The following is a 25,441-nucleotide window of genomic DNA, read 5'->3' on the forward strand; positions in this document are numbered from 1 at the left end:
ACTAGAGTGGGTTGCCATTTCCTTCTCCAATGCATGAAAGCGAAAAGTGAAAGTGAAATTGCTCAGTCATGTCCGACTCTCAGCGACCCCATGGACTGCAGCCCACCAGGCTCCTCCATCTATGGGGTTTTCCGGGCAAGAATACTGGAGTGAGGTGCCATTGACTTCTCCGAATTCCAGCAGAGCTATTCAAAATCCTAAAAAATGATGCTGTTAAAGTGCTACACTCAATATTTCAGCAAATTTGGAAAGCTCAGCAGTAGCCACAAGACTGGAAAGTATGACTTTTTAATTCTAATCCCAAAGAATGGCAATGCCAAAGGATGCTCAAACTACTTTACAACTGTGCTCATTTCACATACTGGCAAGATTATGCTCAAAATCCTTCAAGCTAGGTTTCAGCAGCACAAACCGAGAACTTCCAAATGGGTTTAGAAAAGGCAGAACAACAAGAGATCAAACTGCCAACATTTGTTGGATCATAGAGAAAGCAAGAGAATTCCAGAAAAAACATCTATTTCTGCTTCACCAACTATGCTAAAGCCTTCGACTGTGTGGCTCACAACAAAGTGTGGAAAACTCTTAAAGAGATAGAAATACCAGAACACCTCACCTGTCTCCTGTATGCAGGTCTGGAAGCAGTAGTTAGAACTGGGGAAGGGAAAAAATGACTGGTTGAAAACTGGGAAAGGAGTACATCCAGACTGTATCCTGTCACCTGGCTTATTTAGTTTTTATACAGAGCACATTATGTGAAATGCTGGGTTGGATGAATCACAGGCTGGAATCAAGACTGTCAAGAGAAATATCAACAACCTCAGATATGCAGATAATATCACTTTAATGGTAGAAAATGAACTAAAGAACCTCTTGATGAGAGCGAAAGAAGAGAAGCAACTGGCTTAAAACTCAACATTCAAATAACTAAGATCATGGCATCTGGTTCCATCACTTCATGGAAAATAGAAGGGGGAAAAGTGGAAACCATGACAGATTTTTTTTTCTTGGGCTCCAAAATCACTGCGGACATTGACGTAGCCATTAAATTAAAAGACACTTGCTTCTTGGAAGGAAAGCTATGGCAAATCTAGATAGCACCTTAAAAACCAGATACATCATTTTCCCAACAAAGGTCCATATAGTCAAAGCTGTAATTTTTTTCCAGTAGTCATGCATGGATGTGACAGTTGGACCATAAAGAGGGCTGAACACTGAAGAATCGATGCTTTTGACTTGTGCTGCTGGAGAAGATTCTTGAGAGTCCCTTGGACTGCAAGGAGATCAAACCAGTCCATCCTAAAGGAAATCTATCCTGAATATTCATTGGAAGGGCTGATGCTGAAGCTCCAATACTTTGGCCACCTTATAGGAAGAGCTGACTCATTGAAAAAACCCTGAAGCTGGGAAAGATTCAAGGCAAAAGGAAAAGGGGATGACAGAGGATGAGATGGTTAGATAGCAAATCATTGGCTCAATAGACATGAATTTGAGCAAACTCTGGGAGACAGTGAAGGACAGGGGAGCCTGGCATGCTATAATCCATGTGGTTGCAAAAAGTTGGACATGACTGAACGACTGAGCAACAACAACAAATGTAATACCAAGAGATCTGTGGTTCTTAACAAGACTCAAGGATATATCTATTCTTTGGACACAGAAAGTAGGGTGGACCTGATCAAAAGTATGTTTGCATAAAGAGTAGGAAAATGGATACTGTGCCTTCTCCCTTTTGTGGCCGCTGAATAACTTTTGCCTTTGCCTGTCAAAGATAGGCCACTTTAAGAGAAGCTGGAGCATGCCAAGGAGCTAAAAGTGAAGATGTTGATTCCGTTCATTTGCTGAGCTCAGTGAGTATCCACACAATTCAATGTTGACCTAATTGATTGCTTAGAATCACAAAGGCTTACTTTTACCAAGATTATTATAGTGCAGCTAGAGCCTCCAAGGAAACTGTGAGCGTCCAGAGTCAGGGTGCAGCCTTGGGGTGAGAGAAGGCAGCTCATGTGCACCCACTGCAATTCACCGGCTAGTCTTCAAGCTCAAGCTTCGGTGTTGGCTGGCAGCGAGCCAGACCAGGTTCTTGGAGATACATAAACCATGTGTCCAGTCTGTGTGTCCAGACTTGCTGACAAAATGATGAGACTTCAGGGATGTATTGACGCCTGTGGTACTTGGATCAGCCATGGGGTGGTTCTGTAGGAGGAACACATTTTCTACACAGAGGAGCCCTGCTGAGAGGTCTAGAGTGGAATGAGACCAACACAGGTAGAGGGACAGACCACTGGACCAAATGCTTATCATCCATTTGAGGATTCAAGTAGGACAGAGGAGTTCCATTTTTAAGGGAAGACCAAAAAGCTCTTTTAAAATAAACTATGTTTTACAAAATGTTGAAGCACGTAGGGAGTAGGAGCTGAGGAGCCTGTCTGGGGGCCCTGTGAGCAAGGATGCATGCAATCTGTTCACTATAAGAGGCTCAGGATCAAGCCCAGTACCTGGCACATAGTAGGTGCTTAATAAACCATTACTGAATGGCCCCGTGGAAACCCTGAAACAGAACATTCCTGAGGCTAGTAACGTCTGACTCTGAATCCCTCGAGGAACACTCTGGGCAGAAACCAAGGGAGTTTCCTCCCACAAGAGGTATAATGGCTTGTGTGGAGGCCTTTGAGCTGCATGATTCATGGTTAGTTTAGGAACATTCCTGAAAGATGATGCTTCTTTCAAGAAGTGAGGCTTATGTTTTCACATAAAAGGAGTAACTGCCTAATCAAGTGGATTCCTTCTCTCACATTAGCAGAGGCACTGGAAAGAAATCAACCAATGAAAACCTACTGTATAGCACAGGGAACTCGACTCAATGCACTGTGTGACCTGAATGGGGAGGAAGTCCAAAAGGAAGGGGTATACGTATATGTATGGCTGACCGATTCATTTTGCTGTACAGGAGAAACTAACGCCACACTGTAAAACACTGTACTCCAATAAAAACTAATTTTAAAAAGAATAGAAATTAGAAGCCAGAATGAAATATAACCAAACTCAACTAAAGGAAGTGACGTGTTAGGAGAGTTAATGATTTCCCTTCATAGCACGTGTTAATAAATAACATTTATTAAATGACTTCCCTGGTGGCTCAGACGGTAAAGTGTCTGTCTACAATGTGGGAGACCCGGGTTCGATCCCTGGGTCGGGAAGATCCACTGGAGAAGGAAATGGCAATCCACTCCAGTACTATTGCCTGGAAAATCCCATGGACAGAGGAGCCTGGTAGGCTACAGTCCACTGGGTCTCAAAGAGTCGGAAACGACTGAGCGACTTCATTCATTCATTCATTCATTAAATGCCTACCATGTCTCCCATATTGAGTTAAGTGCTTTCCACACATTTTATTTTTTGCTCATAACAACTCTATGATATAAATCCTATTGTTATCCCCATTCTTACCGACAAGAAAATTGAGGCCCAGGGAGAGTAAGTGACTTTCCCAAGGTCATAGAAGTCTAGAACCTGGATTTTTAGCCACTATGTAATACTGCTGCTATACTACTCAGGGGGCTGGTTCTCAAAGTCACAGATTCTCCGTGCTTATCAACTGGCTCTGAGAAAATGATGCTTATGCAGGACTGTCTGAGGGTTATACTGTCCATTTGCTCCTCTAGGTACTGTAAAATCTACTTCTAGTTTGCAAATCACCAGTGGGAACGTCCCGAGATTTCATGGTTATGATCTTTCTGTTGAGTGCTGTATTTACAACCAGGGTGTTCTTGTGGGTATTGTTATTTAAATTAAACAGTGTCCTCTGTGTGAGGCCCCAGAGAAGTGATTCTCTGATTTTAATACCACTGATGAGTGTGTTTTTTCTCATGCTTTTGGTTTGCCTTCCTTTTTTACACACTGAATCATATACACATTCATATTTCCTCCTTTGTTTTGGGTGCCAAAATGTATGGTCATTCACCTGGAAATTTATAGGACCTTGCACTGCAGGTAAAAACCTCTGACTGAGGCAGAGATTTGCTGATCAAGATTTGCTGTTCAAGAGGATGCTCCAAGGAATTGCCTGACCTCCTGTTATTTCCACCTCCTGTTTATGGGACGAGTCAGACAGAGGGTGGACTCTCCACCATGACCCATCTGTCTTAGGTGGCCCTACATGGCATGGATCATAGTTTCATTGAGTTAGACAAGGCTGTGGTCCATGTGATCAGATTGGTTAGTTTTCTGTGACTGTGGCTTTCATTCTGTCTGCCCTCTGAAGGATAAAGATAAGAGGCTTATGGAAGCTTCCTGATGGGAGAGACTGACTGAGGGGGAAACTGGGTCTTGTTTTGATGCTCCAGACCATGCTCAGCATATCTTTAATCCAATTTTCTGGATTAAACGTTGCTGCTATATTACTCAGGGGACTGGGCCGTGTTCCCTCCCTTTTGTTGGACCTGAGGCCAAACTATGGTAGAGGTAATGAAGATAATGACCTCCTCCTTCAAAAGGTCCCATGCAGGCACTGCTGCAGTCAGTGCCCCAGACCCTGCAGCAGGCCACCGCCGACCCACGCCTCTGCCGGAGACTCCTGGACACTCATGGGCAAGTCTGGGTCAGTCTCTTGAAATAACTCCAGAAAGAATGAAGAAATGGAGCCAAAGCAAAAACAACACCCAGGTATGGATGGGACTGGTGGTGGAAGTAAGGTCTGATGCTGTAAAGAACAATATTGCATAGGAACCTGGAATGTTAGGTACATGAATCAAGGCAAATTAGAAGTGGTCAAACAGGAGATGGCAAGAGTGAACACTGAAATTTTAGGAATCAGTGAACTAAAATGGACTGGAATGGGTGAATTTAACTCAGATAACCATTACATCTGCTACTGTGGGCAAGAATCCCTTAGAAGAAAGGGAGTAGTCCTCATAGTCAACTAAAGAGTTCAAAATGCAGTACTTGGATGCAATTTCAAAAACACCAGAATGGTCTCTGTTCATTTCCAAGGCAAACCATTCAATATCACAGTAATCCAAGTCTATGTCTCAAACAGTAATGCTGAAAAAGCTGAAGTTGAACGGCTCTATGAAGACCTACAAGACCTTCTAGAACTAACACCCCCAAAAGATGACCTTTTCATTATAGGGATCTGGAACGCAAAAGTAGGAAGTCAAGAGATACCTGAAGTAACAAGCAAATTTGGCCTTGGAGTACAAAATGAAGCAGGGCAAAGGCTAACAGAGTTTTTCCAGGAAAGTCCAGTGGTCATAGCAACACCCTCTTACAACAACACAAGAGAAGACTCTACACGTGGACATCACCAGATGGTCAATACCAAAATCATATTGATTATATTCTTTGCAGCCAAAGATGGAGAAGCTCTATACAGTCAGCAAAAACAAGACTGAGAGCTGACTGTAGCTCAGATCATGAACTCCTTATTGTAAAATTCAGACTTAAATTGAAGAACATAGGGAAAACCACTAGACCATTCAGGTATGACCTAAATTAAATCCCTTACAATTATACAGTGGAAGTGACAAACAGATTCAAGGAATTAGATCTGATACACAGAGTGACTTAAGAACTATAGACTGAGGTTCTTGACATTATACAGGAGGCAGGGATTGAGACCATCCCCAAGAAAAAGAAATGCAAAAAGGCAAAAGGGTTGTCTGATGAGGCCTTACAAATAGCTGAGAAGAGAGAAGCTAAAGGCAAAGTAGAAAAAGAAAGATATACCCATTTGAATGCAGAGTTCCAAAGAATAGCAAGGAGAGATAAGAAAGCCTTCCTCAGTAATCAATGCAAAGGAGAAAAATAGAATGGGAAAGACTAGAAATTTCTTCAAGAAAATTAGAGATTACCAAGGGAACGCTTCATGCAAAGATGAGCCCAATAAAGGACAGAAATGGTATGGACCTAACAGAAGGAGAAGATATTAAGAAGAGGTGGCAATAATACACAGAAGAGCTATACAAAAAAGGTCTTAATGACCAGCGTAACCACGACGGTGTGATCACTCACCTAGAGCCAGACATCCTGGAATGTGAAGTCAAGTGGGCCTTAGAAAGCATCACTATGAACAAAGCTAGTGGAGGTGATGGAATTCCAGTTGAGCTATTTCAAATCTAAGAGATGATGCTGTGAAAGTGCTACACTCAATATGCCAGCAAATTTGGAAAACTCAGCAGGGGCCACAGGACTGGAAAAGGTCAGTTTTCATTCTAATCCTAAAGAAAGGCAATGCCAAAGAATGCTCAAACTACCACACAATTGCACTCATCCCCCACGCTAGCAAGTAATACTCAAAATTCTCCAAGACAGGCTTCAATAGTCCATGAACCGTAAACTTCTAGATGTTCAAGTTGGATTTGAACTAACACAACATTGTAAATTAACTATATATCAATAAAACATAACTGTATCTATCTTATTGTTCAGGCACCATGTTCTCTGTGAAACATACCTGTTCTCCTAAGCAATGTTAGTGGCCTCTTTTACATTCTTTCTGTTCCTTACCTATCTTTCCATTACTGGCCTTATGGCACGAGGAAGTCCAGTGAGATTTCTGTCTGCCCAGCGATGCTTTGGGCAACTAAAGGGCAGAGAACGTGTCATATCCAGTAGCTGCTCAGTGAACTCTATTTGAGCTGAACTATCAATTGGGTTTTTTGCCTTCAAACTGTGTTTGAGGCATTCTTAGATGATCTTTATTACCCTTTTGCTTTTTTCCAAAATTCATACTGATATTCCAGGTGACCTACTTGCTTCACTGAGTTGTTTCAAGGCCAGGAAGCTGCAGAACACTACCCAGCGGTATAGTCAACTCAAAGAGACCTGGTTTTATTCTAGCCTGATTCTTCAAGCCTTACAGAAAAGGATGAAGTTGGAAGGCCTTTCAAACGAATGTTAATTGTCATTCCACATGCAAGCAAAGTGCCTCCTCCTGAATACCCAAGCCCTCAGAGGTGAGGCCTGGTATGTGCAAGACCCTTCATGTGCATTAATTCTTCCAACAGTCACGAGAGGCCACATCATAGCTTCATTCTCCACAGTTTATGAAAGTGAGGTCAGGTCAGAGGGACTGAGTTGGCTAGAAAGTTCATTCAGGTTTTTCTGGACCATCTTACCAAATGAACCTTTTGGCCACCCTAATATAAGGACCTGCTCATGTACAACTGGAGATGTGCGATTTATGACAAGTTCTGATTTTAAAATGACACTTTGTACTATACTACCTGGTGTAGGACACTTGCTCTATGAGCAACAATGGCATAAATAGGAATGCTTTTTTCATCTCAGTCATTCAGATGTTTTTCCCTGACCAGTGGCTTTGCTGTAGAATGAAAATGCTTAAGCATTCTAACAGTACACCTGATTGAAAACTAAATTGGCTATTTGTCCTTGGCAAACCTCTGTGTAATTAAAGCTTTTGATAAAACTCATTTAAATTCCCAGGTTTGGTCTCATGGCCCCAACCTTCTGATTTCATTTGGCTTTAACTTTACTATTGTGAGTGAAGCTCCAATTTTCCCCCTGGACACGGCTGTCTGGTGACTTTCATGTTTGTGTGATGGCTTTCTCGGAGGTAAGGGTAGGAGGTATATAATTTTCACATTAACCTTCCCCTTCACCCTCAGCTAAAGACCTAGCAAGTAAAGAGACCCCACATACTGAAAGCATGCCATGCTGATTTTCAGAGGGATGGCCTCAATTTCTTTTAGGCCACTGGATATTTTCATCTATTAAAGAAACTTGATTTGAGGGAAACTGCCTGGAACACAGTTGTTAATGCAGCAATGATAGATTGGTGTCAGGAACTTTTGAGAATGGAGGAAATTATGAGAGCCAAATAATACCTTCCCTTGACATTTTAAAAAGGAGAGTGTCTGTTTGGAAAGTTCAAGTGCAGACATAGCAAAGCACATAAACAGGACCTGAATACGTTTTTCAGTAAAAAAAAAGACCTAGGATTCAAATCTGGTTTGCAGTAGTCATTATATGATTCAATATAAGCATTAAAATTTACAGAACTATTCAATAGAAGATTTGAAGTTTTAGCTAATATTATTTCAGCAACTATTTTTTCAGCACCAAATTGTCCTCACCACTTTCTGGGACTCTGTGTGTATAATGTAGTGTGTGTGTGTGTGTGTGTGTGTGTGTGTGTGTGGTGTGTTCATGCTCAATCATGTCCAACTCTTTGTGACCCTATGGACTATAGCATGCCAAGCTCCTCTTTCCATGGTATTTTCCCCACAAGAATATTGGAGTGGATTGCCATTTCCTACTCCATTCTGGGACTCTGATGACACAAATATTTGACCTTTTTTTTTTACATTTTCCTACAGTTCTCTAAAACTGTAACTCTTTCTTTTTTTTGTTCAATATCTGTTGCTCAAACTGGGTTATTTATGTCCATCTATCTTCAAGTTTTCTGATTCTTTTCTCAATTTTTTTCAATTCAGTTCCATTTCACTGTTGGCTCCAACTACTGAATTTTTATTATTTTTTTCAAGCTTTATTAAAATACAATTGACACATAATATTGTGTAAATTTAAGGTATGGTGAATTCTTTATTTCTGCTATTGTATCTTTTAGCTGTAAGATGTCTACTTGTTTCTTCTTTATATCTTTTAATTCTTCATTGAGACTTTCTACATTTTCATCTAAATAAATGCATAAATAAATACATAAAGATTATTTATGATGGTTTGTTGGGTCATTTTATAATAGCTACTTGAGAGACTGTTGGATAATTCCAACATCTCTATCATTTTGGCCTTGGTATCCATTGATTGTCTTTTCCAGTGTAATTAAGATTTTCCTCTTGTTTCATATGCTGCCTAATTTTAAAATAGGATTCTATCCTATTTAAATACTATGAAGAATGCTGATATTTTGTTTCAGGTAGGTGCAGACTGCAAGTCAACCCTGCTTTCTGTGGGGCTGTCCATCTGTGGTTCCAGTGTCAGCTGAGTTTTCAAAGCATTTGCTCGTGTCTGTCCTGTCCTACATCTAGGGGCCAGTCTGTATCCTTGATAGTGATGTATTGTGGTTCAGTACTAGAGCTTTGCTGATTAGCATCAGAGTTATGCCTGGACAGCTTGGGGTTTAGCCCAGGAGTTCATATACATTTTTTAAAAAGATATTGATTGATTGATTGATATTTGTTTGGCTGCACCAGGTCTTAGCTGGGACATGTAGGACCTAGTTCCCTGACCAGCGCTTCCCAGGTGGCACTGGTAGTAAAGAACCTGCCTGCCAGTGCAGGAGACGGAAGAGACGCAGGTTTGACCCCTGGGTCTGGAAGATCCCCTCGAGGAGGGCATGGCAACCCACTCCAGTATTCTTGCCTGGAGAATTCCCATGGACAGACGAGGGCTAAAGTCCATGGGGTCGCAAAGAGTTGGACATGACTGAAGTGACTCAGCAGCAGCAGCAGGATCTAGTACCCTGACCAGGGACTGAACTCAAGCCCTTTGCGTTGCATCGAGTCTTAGCCACTGAATCACCAGTGAAGTCCTCATATACAATTTTCAGGGAGTCACTTTCCTGCACGCCTCTCTTTTCATCTCCTTGGCAGTTTCCAATTTCCTTGGGGCTCACTTTTCTGGTCCTCCAGCCAAAAAGCTGGGGTTTAGTTACCCCACCTTCCTACAGGGCCAGGACGAGGGTGAGACAAGCGAGGCCTTGCTGCAAGTGCAAAATTTAAGGGGGCGCCAAAAGTCAATAATGAAGATAAATAAAGATTTAATGTATCATTTAAAAGTCAAAATTAATGTCAAACTCATAGTGAACAAAATATTACAATTTTAAGTAAAGACCAGATCCAGTTCTGCACTTTATATCTCTGCACCACTCCTCTCACCAGAATTCCAACCTTGCATTTGTGTGTGAGTTTCCACACCTGTGCCTCCCTCTGGCATGAAGTTGTGGGGGAAAAAATGGTAAATACCGCAGTTTGGTGGCACTTTGAATTTCAGTCTTCTTCCTTAGCCTATCTGCTATCATTGGTTTTTCAAAGTCCTGAAGCATCCACTCTATGCATTTTGTCCACATTTCATAGCTGTACTTAGTGACAGAGACAAGGTGGAGGGTGCCTACTCCACCTTAACTAGAACCAGAACTAGAGATGACTCTTCTTGAAGTGCTGTAAGGATCCATCGATTGATCGAGGCCAGAGGCAAGACAAGGACAAAGGAAGTAAATTCTAGGAAAACAAATAGGAAAAGTTTCTTAAAAAAAAAAAATTCTGTCACATTATTTTTCCTGGTAAATCTTGGAGTGATTAAAAATAAAATTAACATTCAGACTTTCCAGGAATGATTCAATGTGTTCCTTTCGTTTCTTTCATCCTCCAGGGGTGTGTACATGAGTGTATGCACACGAGCAGGCATGTAGGCATTCATGTTCCAGAGAGAGAGAGAGAGAGAGAAGCAGAAAGATGGGGTGGAGGAGACAGATAAAGATGCTATAGATTTAGCTATATAAAGATTCCCCATGTTTTCCTCAAAATTAATGGAAGAGAAAAATATTAGAATTTTGAACTTTTGAGTCTCTACCTTGGCTTCCTCTTTCCTTCTTGTTTTGGGGGAATTATCAGGGGATAAACCTCTTTCATGAATACAGTATTTGCTAGCATTGAGCACACTGCAATCTGTCCTATTTATAAGAAAAAAGAACACTTAAGGGTAGATGGTTGGTTTGAAGCAGGTAGATCAAGTTCAGAGCTGTCTTTCGCTATTTGCACACATACCTTGAAAAAAGTTAAAAAAATATTCAAGTGCCCTGTTTGAAGTCCTTTGTTTAGGATTTCTGCTTATTTGCTCCTGGGCCCAGGAGTTTTATTTATTGAATACGGGCAGCTGTAGGTGAAAGAAAGTTAAAAAGCATTACAGAGTGTATCCAAATGTTGTTTGATCATTGAATTCGATTGGAGCAAAGGAGCTATGTTCAAAAACTGCTGAATGCTTTTTAACTTCATGGCCTCTGGACATCTTGCATCCCTAGCAATGAAAAAATAATGGTTTTAACCTATATTTTGGCCCAGAGAGTGGATTTTTCTATACTCTTGGAAAACCCTGAGACATCGCTCATCTATTTTCCCCCTTATCTCCTTTCCTGCCTCCATCCTGCCAGTGTTGTCTTCTCCCCATCTTTCCTTCCTTTTGGGAAACACCGGTTTAGCACCTCCTTTATTCCTGTCACTTTCCTAGACACCATAAACTATACAATAGTAGACGAGATAAACACTGATCTGGCTAGGAACATCATCTATTTGAGGAAACAGGCAGGACTGCATGAAAGAATTGAAACAATCTTGGAACAATAGTGTAGAAATGTCTCAGAGAAATGGTCCTTCTAGATGATATTTCTGATCTTTAGAGTCAGTTAGCATTTCTCAAATTTGCCACTTTTTCACAGGCTTCTAAGATCATGGCATCTGGCCCCATCACCTCATGGCAAACAGGGAAAAAAATGGAAACAGTGACAGACTATTTTCTTGGGCTCCAAAATCACTGCAGATGGTGACTGCAGCCATGAAATGAAAAGACTCTTGCTCCTTAGAAGAAAAACTATGACAAACCTAGACAGCTTATTAAAAAGCAGAGACATAAGTTGGTCAACAAATATCCATCTAGTCAAAGCTATGCTTTTTCCCAGGAGTAATGTATGGATGTGAGAGTTGGACCATAAAGAAGGCTGAGCACTGAAGAATTGATGCTTTTGAACTGCGGTGTTGGAGAAGATTCTTGAGAGTCCCTTGTACTGCAAGGAGATCCAACCAGTCCATCCTAAAGGAAATCAGTCCTGAATATTCATTGGAAGGACTGATGCTACAGCTGAAGCTCCAATACTTTGGCCACCTGATGCAAAGAACTGACTCACTGGAAGAGACCCTGATGCTGGGAAAGATTGAGGGCAGGAGGAGAAGGGGACGTCAGAGGATGAGATGGTTGGATGGCATCACTGACTCAATGGACATGAGTTTGAGCAAACTCAAAGAGATAGTGAAGGACAGGGAATCCTGGCATGCTGTAGTCCATCGGGTTGTAAAAAGTCAGATACAGCTAAGGGACTGAACAACAACAACACAGTTGTTTGTTGAAAACAACACTTCTTTTCCAAATAAAGAAGAAATTCTCTTTTTGCTCACTGTGTGTGCATGTGTGTGTGTGATGGGAGAGCTTTTATTTTAAAATACATACTACTTGTGTTTCAAGTGCTTGTTGCTGCTGCTGCTGCTGCTGCTAAGTCGCTTCAGTCATGTTCTACTCTGTGCGGCCCCATAGACGGCAGCCCACCAGGCTCCGCCATCCCTGGGATTCTCCAGGCAAGAACACTGGAGTGGGTCGCCATTTCCTTCTCCAATGCATGAAAGCGAAAAGTGAAAGGGAAGTCGCTCAGTCATGTCCGACTCCCAGCGACCCCATGGACTGCAGCCTACCAGGTTCCTCCATCCATGGGATTTTCCAGGCAAGAGTACTGGAGTGGGGTCTATTGACTTTTGTAAGATCATTTCTGTTCAGTCTCTGAGCCAAGGTAGGTGATAATGACCCATCATATAACGAGTCCTGCGGACCCCTAAAGAAGACCACCTGGGGGTCTTATTTCCCTGTGCTCACACTTCCTTCCAGGCAAAGCTGCCCTAGAAGTCTTGGCTCTGTCCTCTGAGTTGCTGTCCAGCAATGATGCCACAGGCAGCCAGGGTGCCCTGAGGTTTGCCAACCTAGATGGCTTCTGTCTGCTCCCACTAATCGGGGTGGGGAGCAGACAGGGATCAGCCTGTCTCCGGGGCACACTCCCTGGCTGGCCCGGGCACTGTGCCTGGGAATTAACCTCCGGTTCTGTCATTCAGGAGGGAGGGTCGCCTACGGTGCCTTCCTCTGGCCGACCCAGGTGAGGTACTCCCAGGAAGCCTGGAAGCTGCTAGTGTCAGAAAGGGGTAATGAGAGCAGGAGGGGAGCCCTCAGGATCTCCTGCGGAGGCTGCCGGGCTTCTCAAACACCCCAAGGAAGCAATTACCTCTGGTGGTAGAGCAAGGCTGAGTGCAGAAAGTGACTGCTCTGTTAAGCAGGAAGCAGGTGAGGAGCTGTCTGCCATGCAGAGAGAGCTATAGCTTGGAGACTTTGTTACCTGGAAAGAAGCTGACTTTTGCCTTCTGCTGGGAAGCCAATGACCTAGGATTGAATAGAAATAATTTTTTTTTTTTTTCTCCTTGAGGAGAGATAGATCTCGAATATGGATGTGATGAAAAGGGCTTTAAAATTTTAGAACCTGGACTAGCTTTTCAATTTGTTTGAAGGCTCTATTATATGTCTCCCTAAACCCCCACTCCCTTCCCTGAGTTATGAGGTGGATTTTGTTTCCAGGATAGGGTTTTCCATCTTAATAAGTTGGGAATGAAAGTCCCTGCCACCTGCTCGCTCGTATAGCTCCCAGCCGGATTGGGTGGGGAAGAGGGGGTCGTTCCTGAGCTGTCAGGTGTCAGGCGAAGGCTGTACTCAGGGTTCCTGGACCCTGTCACCCACACATGCCACAGCCACAGGAGGAAGGCAGTGGTGTCGTGAAAATCTCAGCAGAAGAAAAACAATTTTTGGAAAGTATGTTTGTCTTTTCTCCTTATCAAGGTCCTGCCTCTGTTGTTGGAATGGGGTATCAGAAACATATTATTTTAAGACTTATTTAAAAATGAAACATTTCTCAGTTTCATGGAACATGGGTCCACGAAGCAATGCACATGTGTGTGCTAAGTCACTCAGCTGCGTGCTAAGTCACTCAGTCATGTCCGACTCTGTGCAACCCCATGGACTGTAGCCCACCAGGCTCCTCTGTCCATGTGATTCACCAGGCAAGAACTGGAGTGGGGTGCCATGATCTCCAGGGGATCTTCCTGATCCGGGGATCAAACCAGCATCCCTTACGTCTCTTGCATTGGAAGGCAGATTCTTCACCACTAGCGCCCTGGGAACCCCCTCTAAGTGATTTTACAATCAAAATCATCAGCAACTAATCAATTCATTCATCATTCAGTTAACAAATCTTAGTTGGGCTAACAATATTCCACATGCTAAGCTCTAAACATTAAATTATGAAAGCTTCACTCCTTGTATCCAAGGCATTCTGAATCCTCTGGGTAAATCACGTAAGACAACTTACAATTTTAATCTGATGTAATGTGTATTGATTGTGGCAGAGGCATTATTCAGTAATACAAGAGTATAAGAGGGACAGGAAACCAGACGGCAGGAGGTAAGGTCAATCTAGGCAAAGTCAAGAACGCGTCCAAGGGGAGAAAATATATGAGTGCAAATGACTTGCTCAGCTCACCAGCATATAAGGGAGGGGCAGTGGGTGGAACTCAAGGGCAGGTAAGGAGAGTCTTTAAGGACGGCATCATGCTAGCGAGTACGCACTTTAGTCTGAAGGTGATACATAAGAATATTAAACTTGCTTGTATCCTAAGCTGGTGAAGTATTCTAAGCTGTATTTTCACCAGCTTAGAATACAAGCGAGTTTACAACATAAGAAAAAAAAATCCACAGACATGTTTTGGGGGTAAATATTGATGATTTCTGTGGAGGGACAGAAGTGGATGGGAGTGAAGAAGGAGTCGCGGGGACCCCCAATCATGTCTTCTCCATCTTTTTAACAAAGAGTTCTGAAGCAAGTTGGCATAGCATTGGATATGATGAAATTGGTGATGGGTATTGACTGAATAATAAAATACCTTTAAAAATGCTAAAAGTTACATCTTTCTAGCATTCCAATTCACGCAAGTCTCCATCTGCTCAACTTGGTAAATGCTATAGACTGAATTGTGTTCCCACAAAGTTTACACGTCGAAGCCCCAATCCCAAGCACCTCAGAATATTACTATGTTTGGAACTCATGTCTTTAGACAAGTGATCAAGTTAAAGTGAGGTCCTGTGCATGGTTCATAATCCAATACGCCTGGTGTCCTTATAAGAAGAGGAACCTGGAGCACAGACACACACAGAAGGAAGACCACGTGAAGACTCAGGGAGAAGATGGCCACGCACAAGCCACGGAGAGAGGCCTACGAGGAAAGCAGCTCTGCTGACATTCCAATCTTGCACTTAATAGACTTTAGAACTCCAAGAAAATAACACCAATACAGTATACTAACGCATATATATGGAATTTAGAAAGATGGTAACAATAACCCTGTATATGAAACAGCAAAAGAAACACTGATGTATAGAACAGTCTTTTGGACTCTGTGGGAAAGGGAGAGGGTGGGATGATTTGGGAGAATGGCATTGAAATATGTATAATATCATATATGAAACGAGTCGCCAGTCCAAGTTCGATGCACGATACTGGATGCTTGGGGCTGGTGCAATATGACGACCCAGAGGGATGGTATGGGGAGGGAGGAGGGTTCAGGATGGGGAGCATATGTATACCTTTGGCGGATTCATTTCGATGTATGGCAAAAGCAATACAATACTGTAAAGTTAAAAAATAAAATAAAATTAAAAAAAAAAGAAAATAAGTTGTTTAAGCCATCTAGTCTGTGATGCTTTGTGACAACACTCAAACTAGGATTTTAGAGTATCTCTTTGAGGGCACTCTGAATACTCATTAATTGTCTAAGAACCCTCTGGGGAACTTTTCAGAGTGGCCAGTCCTGCTTCTAAGCTAATTTCCTCCTCCAGGGGATTGTCCTGTCTCAAGGAGCGAACCTGTATCTCCTGCATTGCAGGTAAATTCTTTATCCATGAGCCATCAGGGAAGTCTGAAGGGTGTGGCCAAAATGGTGGAGGAGTAAGACCCTGAGGTGACTTCCTTCCATGAACACGCCAGCATTACAGCTATGTTCACAGCAACTGTCTATGAGAGCAGCCTGAAGATGAGCAGAAGAGATTGTCCACAATGAAAGATATAAAGAAAGAACCACAGCAATACAAACAGATGTGATGTGATGGACTGGAGATGTGATGGACTGGAGACCTACCTCCTTAGGTAGGTAAACCAAAACAGAATAATCACAGTTGCAGAGAGTCTCCCAAGGATGGAAGGGTCTGAGTCCCACATCAGGTTGCCCAGCTTCGGGTCCTGCTCCAGGAAGATGAGCCCCCAGGGCATTCAGCTTTGAAGGCTAGCAGGGCTTGCTATGGGAGACCTGGAGGACAGTTGGAAATAGAGACTCTGCACTTAAAGGGCACACACCAAGTTTCACACTCTCTGGGTCCCGGTGCAGAGGCAGTAATTTGAAAGGAGCCTGGATCAGACCCACTTACTGAACTTGGAAATGGCGGAAGGAGATTGGGATTCTGCCTGGGGACGCAGATGCTGGAGATAGCCGATTTGGGGGACTTGTTTTACACGAGGTCACTGGCGCTAGCAAGCACCATTTTGGACTCTTCCTTCTAGCTTACTAGGGCCAGAGGCTTACCTGCCCACTAGCAGGCGGGCTCCAGCTCTTGGAGCCCACCCATCAAGCTACCAGCTATATCTCCACGCAGCCATGCTCACCTGTGGCCAGCAGCGTCTGCCCTAGAACCTCGAAGCCAGCCGGGCAGAGATGGGAGATCCCACATAGCAACAGTAGTTGGTCCTGCCACAGGAGGAGGACCCATGAAGGGGGCATGGGGCACAACTATATGCCCTGGAGCGTACAGTTGGTTCCAACTAAAAAAGCAAAGGAGTACAGAAAAAATAAAATTCTTCTCTTCCTTTAAGGTTCAGCTCAAAAATTCACTCATATTTATATGCTTCCAAATAAATTGATTCATGTTTTTATTTTTTAATCATTTATTACTTTTTAAAGTTTGTCTACCCTACTTGTAAAAGTAAAACCTGGGGCTCTTCATCTTAACTATCAGAAGATAGTTAAGGGTTAGATAGATAGGATTTTTCATCTTAACTATCAGAAAGCATAGCAGAGTGCCTGCATATAGTAAAGAAATAAAAGAATGAAATAGATTTGTGGAAAGTTCTGCTGGTTGCAACATAGAGGATGTCTTGGATGTGACTTTAATGTATCACCCAGTGAGATCTAGAAAACAGAGTGAAAATGATTCATCATGTGAGCAAAAAAATGATGTGTCTGGACTAAATACGCAATAGTGGGGATGGAGAAAAACAGATTTTAGAGGTAAACAGTTGGCAGGGCTTGATGTTTAACTAAGCAGAATGCTTGATGTTCAATTGAATAAAATGTAAGAAGGGGAAGGAAATGATTCTGAAGTTGCTGACATGGAAAATTGCGTAAAAATTGGTGATTTTCTTTTCTTTTTTTGGATAGAACACCAGACCAAGAACAAGCTTAGGGTGCTCAGAATTTTTTTTCTGTATTTATAAGTATTGTGAAATATATTGTGCTATTAATGAATTCACAATCTTGCTGGAAGTTGAGACGTACATCTAAATTAATAGAGAAAATTGAAATGGCTTAGCAAAGATATCAAATTTATGGGAAATGCACATTATGGGGAAACGATACCATCTGCTTCCCAGAGAAGAATAAAAAGTCGATATTGCAATTGCTGTATGATCTGGAACCAGCTACTTCAATACGCTGAGTTGAGTTCCCAAATGGCAATAAATATTTTTGTTGATTTAACACCTTGACACAAAGAAAGCTATTGATAGATTGCCTAGAGCTCACTAGGCATTCCTGAGGATTCTCTCTGCTTGGCAGAAAGTCAGCTTACACTGACTTTACACGGAGGGAAATTTCTTGGGTTACATAATGGAAAAGAGCAGAGATACAGAGAGAGCAATTTCAGACAAGGCTCTTCAAAAAGCACCATTATTAAACTGAAAGAACAAGTCATAACTGGCAGAAAATATTTTATATTCTCTATACAAACATACACAATATTCATCTTATGGATATAATTCAATTTGTATGTAATTTCACCATATATTTTATGTATCAATGATTTTTTAAGTATCTTTGTGAATATTCTTACAACTTTCTTTAATAAGAAGACAAGCAACACAATACACAAAGGCAAAAGACTGGATCCCCTCCAATAACATATTAAGAAAATGTCACCATAGACAAATGATAATTACTCTGGGGAATCAAAGAATGACCCAGTATTTAGGAAATCTATTAATATAAAAGATTCTGTTGACAGTTTTAAGGCAAATAATCATACATGTGTCTCCATTGATATATTTTCAAAATTCAACACAAAAGAGAAACAAATGAGCTTATCTGTATATCAACTGATAACATATCCACTTTGAAAAAAATTAATGCAAGTAACTGCATTGCATTATTTTGAATGTACACGCTTTAATTTTTTTAAATTGAAGTATGGTTGATTCCCTGGTGGCTCAGAGGGTAAAGCGTTTGCCTACAATGCAGGAGACCCGGGTTCAATCCCTGGGTCGGGAACATCCCCTGGAGAAGGGAATGGCAATCCACTCCAGTACTCTCGCCTGGAAAATCCCATGGACTGAGAAGTCTGGTAGGTTACAGTCCATGGGGTCACAGAGTTGGACACAACTGAGCGACTTCACTCATAGTTGATTCACTATGTTGTGTTAATGTCTATTAGACTATGAGATGATCTAGTTATACACACACACTTATATAATCTTTTCCATTGTGGTTCATAACAAGATATTAAACAAAGTTCCATATGCTGTACAATAGGAGTTTGCTGTTATCCTTTCTGCATGTAATAGTTTGCATCCACTAACCCCAAACTCCCCATTTATCCCTTTCCCATCACCCCTTCCTTCAGTTCAGTTCAGTTCAGTTCAGTTACTCAGTCATGTCCAACTCTTTGCGACCCCATGAATCGCAGCACGCCAGGCCTCCCTGTCCATCACCAACTCCCGGAGTTCACTCAGACTCATGTCCATCGAGTCGGTGATGCCATCCAGCCATCTCATCCTCTTTTGTCCCCTTCTCCTCCTGCCCCCAATCCCTCCCAGCATCAGAGTCTTTTCCAATGAGTCAACTCTTCGCATGAGGTGGCCAAAGTACTGGAGTTTCAGCTTTAGCATCATTCCTTCCAAAGAAATCCCAGGGCTGATCTCCTTCAGAATGGACTGGTTGGATCTCCTTGCAGTCCAAGGGACTCTCAACAGTCTTCTCCAACACCACAGTTCAGAAGCATCAATTCTTTGGCACTCAGCTTTCTTCACAGTCCAACTCTCACATCCATACATGACCACTGGAAAAATCATAGCCTTGATTAGACGAACCTTTGTTGGCAAAGTAATGTCTCTGCTTTTGAATATGCTATCTAGGTTGGTCATAACTTTTCTTCCAAGGAGTAAGTGTCTTTTAATTTCATGGCTGCAGTCAACATCTGCAGTGATTTTGGAGCCCCCAAAAATTAAGTCTGACACTGTTTCCACTGTTTCCCCATCTATTTGCCATGAAGTGATGGGACCAGATGCCATGATCTTCGTTTTCTGAATGTTGAGCTTTAAGCCAACTTTTTCACTCTCCTCTTTCACCTTCATCAAGAGGCTTTTTAGTTCCTCTTCATTTTCTGCCATTAGGGTGGTGTCATCTGCATATCTGAGGTTATTGATATTTCTCCTGGCAATCTTGATTCCAGCTTGTGCTTCTTGCAGCCCAGCGTTTCTCATGATGTACTCTGCATATAAGTTAAATAAGCAGGGTGACAATATACAGCCTTGATGTACTCCTTTCCCGATTTGGAACCAGTCTGTTGTTCCATGTCCAGTTCTAACTGTTGCTTCCTGACCTGCATACAAATTTCTCAAGAAAAAAAAAAAAAATTTCTCAAGAGGCAGGTCAGGTGATCTGGGATTCCCATCTCTTTCAGAATTTTCCACAGTTTATTGTGATCCACACAGTCTGTTCTCTATGTCTGTGAGTTTGTTTCTATTTCATAAATAAGCTAATTTGTATAGTATTTTAGATTCTACGTATAAGTGTGATACTGTATGGTATTTGTCTTTGTCTTTCTGACTTACTTCGCTTAGGATGATAATCCCTAATTTCATTCATGATGCTGCAAATGGCATTGCTTCATTGTTCCTTACGACTGAGTAGCATTCCACTGTATACATGCACCACATCTTCTTTGTCCACTCATCTGTTGATGGATGTTTCGGTTGTTTCCATGTCTTGGCTACTGTAAACAGTGCTGCTGTGAACATAAGGGTGCATGTATCTTTTTGAATTAGTGTTTTGTCTGATATATGCCCAGGAGTGGAATTGCTAGATCACATGGCGACTATATTTTTTAGCTTTTTGAGGAACCTCCATACTGTTTTCCAATAGCATGTAACCTTTCTCAAATGGCCTGTTTCACTCAGCGTATTCCCCTTGAGGTTCAACAATAATCTATTTTTTCTTCTTGCTGAGTTATAGTCCATAGTCACAACGAGCCACTGTCTGTTTAGGTATTTGTCACTGAAGATTATTGGGTTGTTTCCAGTTTTTGGCTGGAAATTTTACAAAAATTTCTGTAATTTACATATAGGTTTTCATGTGAACATGTTTTCCTTCTCTAGGGTAAATGCCCAAGGGCACAACTGCTGGCTTATATTAGTTGCACATTTAATTTTATAAGCAACTACTAACTTGTTTTCAAGAGTGGCTGTATCGTTTTTACATTTCTAAAAGTAGTGGGGTTTTTTTCTGAGTATATTCATTTTTATTTTTTTAATATAAATTTATTTATTTTAATTGGAGGTAAATTACTTTACAATATTGTATTGGTTTTGCCATACATCAATATGAATATGCCACAGGTGTACACGTGTGTTTGTGTGATCCATTTTTCCTTCATCCCTTTAAGTATTTGGTGCTTTGAAAAAGTTTAGCCATTAAGATAGACATGCGGTATTATCTCACTGTGGTTTTAATTTGCATTTCACCAGTGGCTCATGATGCACATATTTTCACGTGCCAATTGGCCATCCGCATATCTTCTTTGATGGAATGTCTCTGTTCCTGTCTTTTGCCTATTTTCTACTTAGATGGATTTTTTTTTTTTTTACTGTTGAGTTTTGAGAATTTTTTACATATATTCTAGATATAAATCCTTTCTTAATATATGTGTAATTTGCAAATATTTTCTCCAAGTCTGTAGCTTTCCTTTTCATTCTCTTTACAAGATCTTTCACAAAGCAAAATCTCTCTCTCTGTCTATCTTATATGAATCTTATATGAATGAACATACATATATAAATACTTGAACTCTCTATAAATAGAAAAATTTTTATTAATTTAAAAGATACAAGCAGATGATGACAGGTTCATAACGACTGATAAAACAGCTTAGAATAAGGAGTCTTATCCCGAGATTATTGGTTGTGTCTGCATTATTTAGAAGAAAAAGAGTCACAGAGTAATTGAGAGACTCCCTAGTTCAAAAACCTGTTTTTGCCACTTACTAGTTCTGTGATATCTATTGTTCTTCTGATCTTCACCTGTCAGATGGAGAACATATTAATAAAAGTACCTTGTGCATGGTAATGTAAGGATTACCTAAGGTAGTACATATAAACCACTTAGACTAGCACACGTCTGTCTCTGTGTGCTAGTTGCTCAGCGGTGTCCGACTCTGTGCAACCCCGTGGACTGTAGCCAACTAGGCTCCTCTGACCATGGGATTCTGTTCACAGAATACTCGAGTGGGTTGCCACGCCCTTCTTCAGGGAGCATAGCACATAGCATATGATAAATACTCAGTAGAAATCAATATTACCATTATTAATAGTATTATTAGAGACTCATATCAAGGTGTCTACTTTTATTGAAAATTATTGTTTTCTCCAAGTTGAAAGATTAATTTTCTGCCTAACAGATGATTTCATCTATGTAAATTTTACTTACCCTATGAAAACTTCGTATACTCTAGATACAAATGGCCAAAGACAAATCAGCTGGTTCTTGTCAGTAGCTTTTGTTAGAGTCCCTTTTTGGATTAGACTCGTGTGAAGGTTATCACAGAGACCAAAGACTTATTGACCTCTGCCCTCTCATATTTATTGTACTGCTGTTGTTGTCCAACCCTGCGACCCCATGGACTGCAACACGCCAGGCCTCCCTGTCCCTCACCATCTCCCGGAGTTTGCCCAACATCATGTTCATTGTATCGGTGATGCCGTCCAGTCATCTCATCTTCTGGCGCCCTTCTCCTTCTGCCCTTGATCTTTCCCAGCATCAGGGACTTTTTCAACGAGTCATCTGTCCATATCAGGTGACCAAAATACTGGAGTTTCAGCTTCAGCATTAGTCCTTCCAGTGAATATTCAGGGTCGATCTCCCTTAAGATTGACTGATTTGATCTCCTTGCTGTCCAAGGGACCTTCAGGAGTCTTCTCCAGCACCATAGTTCAAAGGCATCAATTCTTGGGTGTTCTGCCTTCTTTACGGTCCAGCTCTCACAACCGTACGTGACCACTGGGAAGACCATACCCTTGACTATACGGACCTTTGTCAGCAGAGTCACGTCTCTGCTTTTCAATACACTGTCTAGGTTTGTCATAGCTTTCCTGCCAAGAAGCAATCGTCTTCTGATTTCATGACTGCAGTCACTGTCTGCAGTGATTTTGGAGCCCATGAAGAGGAAATCCGACACTATTACCATCTTTTCCCCCTCTATTTGCCATGAGGTAATGGGGCCATATATAAATGACAATCGGATACTGGGCACTGTTCTGAGAGCATGTATACAGTGGTAAGTCAGAGAAAAGTCTCTGTTCTAAATAGCTCTGTGTGTGGAGGGGACAGATCACAAGCATAGAACTATATTTATGTTAATATCAGGTATGGATAAATCTAGGAAGAACAAAGAAAATCAGGGTACTATTTTAAGAGATCACAGAAGATGCTCAGAGTTATGTTAGGTAGAGACTCATGAAGTGAAGGAAAGAGTTCTAACTATATAGTGAAAACATTTTAAGGCAGAAAGCTATAACATAAAGAAACTGAGGCAGCAGCACATTTGGAAGCATTCAGGGAACAGGAGTGGGAGCTGAGGATATGGTAGAAATTGAGTGCAGAGGAGGGTGTAGGGGCTAGATTTTTCTTGGCAGATATTTTAAAGAGTTTAGATGGAAAGCCTTTTGAGTGTTACAAGCAGGGAATGGGGCTTCCCTGGTGGCACAGACAGTAAACAATCTCTCTGCAAAGCAGGAGACCTATGTTCGATCTCTGGGTCAGGAAGATCCCCTGGGGAAGGGAATGGCAACCCATTCCAGTATTCCTGCTTGAAGAAGTCCATGGACAGAGGAGCCTGGAGGATATAATTTACATTTCAAATGCTTTACACTGGCTGCTGTGGATTAGGGAGGAAAGAATGGAAACAGGATCCTTAGAAGTTTATGCCTAGGGACCAGGTGAGAGACCTCATGACATATAGCAGGGTAGTGTTAGTAGGGATGGAGAAAGGAGGTTGGATTCCGGGTATATTTCAAATGGGAAGCTGAGAGGATGTGAGGACAGACTGGATGTGTATCTCCATTAAAAAAAAAAAAAGAGAGAAGTTGTAGATGACGCTAAGGTTTTTGATCTGTGAAACTTGGGGAATAGTGGTACCATTCACAGAGATGGAGAAAGCTGGACATGGAGCAGGTTTGTGGGTGGTGCTGTAGGTGGGGAACTAAAAATAACTGTTAGTCCTTCAAGCAAAGGTGTCAAGAAGCAGTTGGACACATGATTCTGAAATTTAAGTCAAAAGTCTAATCCACTCATATAAATTTGGCAACATTACTGAATAGAAAGTGTTCCAAATGATTTATGGAAACCATCCAGGGAGTGAGTATAATGTGGTTACAGAAGACAGAAGAGGAAGAAAGCATGATTTGTAGAGCACTCCATCATCTAGAGATGGAGACGGTAAAAAAAATCCAGCAAAGGAAATAGAAGAAGAGCAGCCGGTCAGGTGGGAAAGAAAATGAGAAAATGTACTGTCCACTTAAAATGAAGAAAGTGCTTCCATAAACGGGAACGACTGAGCACGACAGTGTTGCTGTTGAGTGAAACTATATGAAGGCTGAGAATCTGGGGCTGTGTCTGGTTTCTGCGAGGGACAGAGATCTGTCTGGAGTAGGTTCAGATGAGCAGCAGAGAGGTGAGGCATTGGAGACGGTTTATATAGACATACAACTCTTTTCAGGAATTTTCCTCTAAAGGAAAACAGAAATGGGGTGACCATCAGAGATGGATGTGAGCTTAAAGGGAGGATTTTCTTTTAAGATCAGAGATAGTTCACTGAATGGCAGTGGAAGAAATCCAGTAGAGGGGGAAAAAAGTGATGAAATAAGAAAAAGAATGGACAAACAATGCTAGAGAAATATCTTTTTATGAGGAGGGGATTTGGTGCTAAGTGAAGAGGCTGACGTTAGATACAACAGGAAGGTCGGCAGGTAAATATGTACAGAGGCAGGTGGCAGCGTGGACATGGAGGCAGGTGGAAAAGTCCTCTTTGTGCTTCTGTTTTTCTCCCTGAAATAAGGAGCAGGGTTACTGGCTGACAGAAAGGAGTTGATAGAAGATTTGACAAAAGAGGAAATCCTGTGGAATTGTTCTTCCCTTCGCCTCCACTGTTTAGCCATATATTTAAAACTCTTTGGCCAATTTTGTTTTAATATAGAAAAAAATGAAAGAAGAAAAGGTCTGGGTAACACACAGAGAGAGAGTTGAAATTGTCCAAGACTGTTGAAAGCAGGGGTCCTGGAACAAATGCAGATTTCAAGGAAGGCTGGAAAGGACTCAATTTAAGACCCAGATATGCTGTTGTTTAGCTGCTAAGTCATGTCCGACTCTTTGCGACACCATGGACTGCAGCACGCCATGCTCCTCTGTCCATGGGATTCTCCAGGTGATTTTAATAGATTAAAAATTGTTGTACTATAACTAATTAGATATAGACTCCCTTGAGACATAGGTACAGTTTTATATGCACAATTTCTTTACTGTAAATAAATATCACAGAATGACAGAGTCGGTTATACAAACTGAGAGATTATATAACTCCTTTGTTTTTTTACATAATTATGTATAGCTTTACATGTACACATGTTTATGCGTGCTCAGTCTCTCAGTCGTGTCCAACGCTTTGTGACCCTTGGACTGTAGCCCACCAGGCTCCTTGTCCATAGAATTTTTCAGGCAAGAATAGTGGAGTGGGTTGCCATTTCTTCCTCCAGAGCATCTTTCCAACTCCAGGATCCAACCCGGATCTTCTGTGTCTCCCGCGTTGGCAGGCAGATTCTTTGCCACTGCCATCACGGAAGGCCACATATATATTATACAGTCTCCTTATTACCAATCAATTTGGGAATATGATGAGATCAATGAGTGGATTTCCTTCACAGAAGAATGGAAAGAAGCACATATACGCAATATCATATATAAACAAATATTCATGGACCAAAGGGCAAGAATCCGGACACCATCCCAAGCGCGTCCTGAGCTAACTGGCCTTCCCACCGTCATGTCTGTGCTTCTGCATTTTATCCTCTGCCTGC

Source organism: Bos taurus, chromosome 29 (assembly GCF_002263795.3).
Source record: "Bos taurus isolate L1 Dominette 01449 registration number 42190680 breed Hereford chromosome 29, ARS-UCD2.0, whole genome shotgun sequence".
Taxonomy (NCBI): domain Eukaryota; kingdom Metazoa; phylum Chordata; class Mammalia; order Artiodactyla; family Bovidae; genus Bos; species Bos taurus.